The sequence below is a fragment of the Malurus melanocephalus genome, unplaced genomic scaffold, assembly GCF_030028575.1.
Source record: "Malurus melanocephalus ecotype Western Australia unplaced genomic scaffold, MMel_1.1 scaffold_88, whole genome shotgun sequence".
Lineage (NCBI taxonomy): Eukaryota > Metazoa > Chordata > Aves > Passeriformes > Maluridae > Malurus > Malurus melanocephalus.
Genome location: NW_026623320.1, coordinates 1,585,102 through 1,591,228, shown reverse-complemented (window position 1 = coordinate 1,591,228; position 6,127 = coordinate 1,585,102).

Below are 6,127 nucleotides of genomic sequence, written 5' to 3'. Positions count from 1 at the left end.
CATTCTTCAGATTAAGATGGCCTCTTGTTGAGGCCAGCTTGGCTCCCAATAGCTTTTTTCATCAGCTACAGTTGTTTTATGCAATGGAAAATCCTCTGAGCATAGAGGTGRTTGGGTACAGATGAATCTATTACATCCTCTCTAGCCACAGAGCTATGTGGGATTTATCTCTTGGGAATGATGCACTAAAAAAACTCCATTATTATCCATTCCCAAATCCTCACTCCTTGTGTCTTTTTTTGAAAATGCTCTAAGAGGTCATGGTGGGCAAATTTTAGTCTCATAACTCTCATGGGAAAATACATAAGTAACTGGGTAAACATTCCTCCTGTGCCACTCCCCAAATTTATGTACTTTATGTACTTTATATATCTCAGTCACAGATCAGCTGGATTGTGCTGGGTTTAGCTGGGACAGAGTTAATTTTCTTCAGAGCAGCCAGTTTGGGGCTGTGTTTTGGATTTGCACAGGAAATAGTGCTGATTACTCAGGGATGTTTTTGTTATTTCTACGCAGTGCTGACACAGAGCCAAGGCCTTTTATGCCTCTCACCCCACCCAASCCAAGAGGAGTATGAGGATGCAAAAGGAGTTGGGAGGGGACACCAGGACAGCTGATCCTAATTGACCACAGGGATATCCCATATCATATGGAGACATGCTCAGCATACAAAGCTGGAGGAAGAAGAGGGGGCTGTTTGAAGTGATGGTGCTTCTCATCCCAAGTCACKGTTACATGTGATGGAGCATGGTTTTCCTGGACATGGCTGGACACATGCCTGATGACGGGAAGCAGTGAATTAATTCTTTGCATTACTTTGCTTATGTGTGTGKTTTTTGCTTTCCCTAATAAGCTGTGTTCATCTCAACCCACGAGTTTTCTCACTTTTACACTTCCAATTCTCTCCCTCATCCCACTAGGGGAAAGTGAGCAAGCAGCTAAGTGTGGCTTAGCTGCTGAGTAGCGTTAAACCATGACATAGATGAAGRTTCCTAGTTCCCTGATCATCTAGAGAAGAAGGACTAGTAAAACCTTCATAATTTATAGGATTTATGCTAGTTTAGCATCTCCAGAGGGATGTATTTGCTAAATTCAGCAAAACACATAAATCAGCTGTATGGTAAGTCATAAAGCAAGTGCTAATTAGTCTGTAAAACTGCAGTCATGGTCTAGTGCAAATAMTGCTTTTCTGTAGTGATATGCTACCTGCACAAGTTGTAGGACTCAACAACATGCAGGCATCAATTTCATYCCCACTCAGCCAAAAGATTTGTGCAATTTGTGTAGGATTTGATGCAGAACATTTGATTTTAAAAGGAAAACTCAGGAAGGAACTTAGTCTTCAGCACCGTTCTTTGTACCAAAAAGAAAGCTCAGAATTCTGCTTTCTGAACATATAGAGAATTAGAAAAATTCACAGTTTTCATCCCCAAGCTCCTTCTCACCAAGTACTGTACAAATGTCTCTTCTCGGGGTTGTATGGCTATGTCTGTTTAGAATGTTCTGAGGTCTGCCTACCTCTTTCATCACCCGGACTATCTCTCACCCTTCCAAWTGTCACTGGATCAAAACAGTTCTTAGGTGTCTATGGTAATCCCTGAGAAACTGTTGAGCAGCTGTCATTTTTCTTCCCTTTAGGCAGAGATATTTACCAGAGTTTTGTGGAGAAAGCTGCCTTAATCTCTGCTGTCAGCACAGGTACAGGAACTTGCACTTTTCTTGCAATTATCTCAAATGAAATTGAAGACTTCTAATTATTTCAACTTGTTTTCACACAATGACAGAATATCCTGAGCTGGAAGGAACCCACAAGGACCATCAAGTCCAGCTTTTTACCCTGCACAGGAYCCTCCCCRAGAGTCACACCATGGGCCTGAGAATGTTGTCCAAATGCTTCTTAAACTCTGTCAGGCTTAGTGCTGGGACCACTGCCCTGGGGACTTGTTCCAGTGCCCAACCACCTTTTTCTAATATCCAGCCCAAACCTCCCMTGACACAATTTCAGGCCATTCCCTYGGGTCCTATCCCTGGGTACTTGTAATTGKATTAAATTACCAGGTTTCCAACARGTTAGCCTATAATATAGCAATGACRTTACTTGCTCTATGTTCATTAGAAATTTGCAGCTCAAGGACAAGCTAAATTGATTTCTTGTACTTCATTTTTTCTTGAATGTCATCCTTATCCTGTTCTATGTTGCATAGGAGTGCAGCTGATAAAACTAAGCAACAATACCACTACACAAGTTGTAATATTTTTGCAAATAAGAATAGAATAACAACACTTTCRGAATAATCTGTCATGAGTGGAAACTTAGTGCACTTAGAATGAAAGGAAAACTCAATTCTAGAAGGGCACTATATTATCAGTTGTAAAGGGTACAATGAAAGAAGAAAGCATTTACTCTTTTCCCTTTTTTGGAAGAGAATAAAGCAGCGTATGGTAAAACTGTCCAGGGAAATTAAGTGGGTGGGGAARATGAAGAAATCAGGATCAGAATATAAATGGCCGTGACAAGCTCCACAAACTGAAACGCTTGCTACCATTTGTGGAGGTCAAGCTCACTTTCCACAAGGGATTAAAAGAACAGTTCTTCAGCCTAATTTACAAACGGGCAAGAAAACCTGGGACCAGGGCAACTCCACTCACCTTTTGTAACTACATTACTGAAGGAAAATGTACTATATCTAATTAAAAAGTCAGAGTAAGCATCACCATTTCAATAAAGAGGCAAAGATCCAGTTTCACTAAGCTACAGCCTGACAGTTGAAGTGTAACTATTCAGTAACACTAGAGATCATAGAATATCCTGAGTAGGAAGGCACTCACGAGGATCTTAAAAATCCAACTCTTGGCCCTGCACAGGATAGCCCCAAGAAGCACATATGTACCTGAGACCATTGTCCAAATGCTTCTTGAACTCTGGCACATATTTCAATATACTGACAATTTGCTATTCAGGGGGAATAGTGATATCTGGGATACAACAGGATTTCTATGTCTTATGACTGGGTCTTCCATGATACCAAACACCAAGTATTACAGCTYTACCACAACTGCCCTGATGGGATAGATCACATAAACCTAAGCTGAACCTCATACCAAATCTTTATCAGTCTTGTACAAAAATGTGTTTGATTTATAATTAATGATATTGTAATGTCTGAAATATCTATTTAAACATACATCCAACTAACAGGAAGTGTGAACCATTATAAAATGTAGACTTAAAATCAGTTGCAGCATTTTTAAAACTCTGTCCTACATTCAGTTCTGAAACTCTATCAGATGAAGATTTGAGAATAAGACACTATAGTGCACTTCAAASATACTGTAGTAAAAAGTTATCAGATTTCCTCCTTCCTGTTAAGGATAAAGATCAGGTTCATCATCTTCCTGTTGCTTTTCAGAGGCAATTTTGTGTGAGTTCTAGTGTAAATTATGAGCTAACAGCCTCCTCTAGTATTCAGTGACCTGGATTGATTTTTGYATGACCGTGAAAAAGCAGCTCAGCATATCAGTTTTATATATCCTAAGGATGGTACAAGAGCCCCAAAAGTATTCTGTAACCCACCCCCCCCTCCCCTCAGCTAATTATCAAATACCTGTTTCCTCAGATTCACTGAAAAATTACTCCCCCGGCTTAAAGTCCTAAGTATGTTTTTAAACACAGTGTTTTAAATATACTCCCCATCTGTTCTGTGGAATTCACCCAAGGCTTTGTTGGTAACCGAGGTGGCTGGGGACAGTGATGGCAGCTCTGATCATCTCACGCATGAAGCATGAGCTCCTGTGGCTGGCTTGTCAAATGGTCCATTGCAGCCTGATGTGTTCCACCTCAGGCATTTCTTCACCTGCCTTAGGATCCTCCTTAACGGGATTAAATTGGCCCATCACCTGGGATTGAGAAGCAGGGGAGAGGTTGCCTGCAGTTTCTCTAAAGGATGCACAGTTCACCAAAYGATTTGCATTGTAAGTCCTCCTCCAACATGTGACTAGACACAGGTGGCATATTGTAATATGACATTACAGAAAGGGACACATTTCCTAAACATGATCTAATCCCATGAGCAAGGAAGATTTTAGTTGAAATACTTCTAATTCAAAGCAGTGTGATGTGGAAGGACACTTGGGTGGGAAGAGACAGCAACCACATGAAAATAAAGGAATATAGAGCAAACTATTAAGCTTCCCAGTATTAAGTCTTTAAAAAAGTTTAAATCTACATTTAGAGGGGGCCCTCTTGCTTTCTCCCTGCCCCATGCACCCTCCCCCTGCTGAAATCAAATATCAAGCCTTGCTACTGTAAACTGGCAAAACAAAAATAGAAATGAGGCTTGTGATGAGGGAAAAAAAAGGAAAGATTTGTAGTGTTAAAGCCTTTTATGACTGAGGCAGCACAGATGTTATACATTTACCCCAGCCCTTGTATTGTGTTTTGAAAACCAGCAACAGATTTCTGATTCACCAGTCACAAAGGGTGTGCTTTCATTGCCTGAGGCTTTCCATTGCTTGAGAGTGTGGTTCTTGACACCTCCAAAGGAAAGGATCAGTGAATTGATCAGGGTTAAAACTCCTAGCAAAACAGAAACATGACTATTTTTATCTTATTCCCTGATTTGTTTCACCATGCTGCTCCATATACAGCACAGTTGAGGGTGTGGTGTGAGGGGAAATGGAATGTACAAGGCAGTTGGGAAGCAGGAAACCTTTCAAACGGCACTGTCATTAAAGCCCATGTTTCATGATCCTCAGCTTGTCACAAGGCAGCTGCTAAGACCYGGAATACTTCTCACTGAGAAAGCATCACTATCTTTTTTTTGTGATGGGGTGCTGAAACAGGTGGCTGCCACACACATTTCACCACAAAAGGCACAGGTGACACACGCATGCTCTTGTGCTGCAAGGCCTAGAACTTCCCCTCTGAACAGCARTTGCAGGGGTAGCACAGGTGTGCTTAAATACATAGGAGTTAAGTGATAAACACAGTTAACTTTGTATAAAAAAAACTTGAAGTCTTAGTATATAAAAATTTTGTGTAAAAGCCAAACACAATATTCTAATTATTAATTACTACTGGACAGAGCACTGGAGTGTCTACTGACTGTGCAGACCATTACTTAACRTATAGGACAACAACTTATGTCTCAAAACATTGTTTGGCTACAACAACTAAATAGTAAAAAAAAAAGACTACTGCTAATCTAAAGCAGAAAACACAGGCAACATCAAGAGGAGATTGAAGAACACAAGTAAAGTTTTAGASACTTTCCCTTTGAATGTTTATGAAGTTAAGGCTTTATAAGAAAGGCCCTGGAGCAGAGACCCTCCGAGCTCATGTTCACGCTGAGCATCCTGCTGCAGGCAGCACTTTATTGCAGTTCTGCATCTCAACCCTAAGGTAGGATGTAGGCTACCAACATAAATATGTACTAGTATTTCTTAATATGCCATAACGTACTAGAAGTTCAGTGTTATTTTGCATTAACCACTACATTTTTACATAATTATTCACATTATGGTGGTATGCGAAATATATTTTAACTTTAAAAGGGCATTTCCGAGGCCTTCTTCCTACCACTCCTTTTGATCTACTACTAGCTACTCCTTTCATTGTGCCAGTATATTCCTTAATGGGGAAGAATAAAAAAATTTGGCGAGGTGAATTACAACCCAATAATTGTTGATTAGATCAAGCAGGACAAGGCTCAATGGTGAAGGATAAAACAACTGCAGCAATGCAGAGAKTGCTATAGGAATTGGCCAGTAATACCATTTCCCACCAGTTTGGCTAGGTTCTTTCCAGAAGGAATCTCCCAGCTCGGCTGCTGGGAGTCCTTGCAGTACTATAAAACCRCAAGAATCACAAAAGCTTTTTAAGCTGCTCAGCAAAGGTTTGACACGGAACTGGGACAAACTGGTTTCCCACTGCACTTCTGATATGCCTGCTCAGGATCTGAGTACAGAATATCCACCAGCAGCGGTTTCTCCAGCTGTGACAAAGCAAGGATTCAGTCAGGGAAGAACAGACAGCCTCTTATTTGGATTGGTAATCATCCTATAAACAATATAGCCTTAAACTGCACCAGGGGGACTTTRGATATTAGGAGCAATTTCTTCACACAAA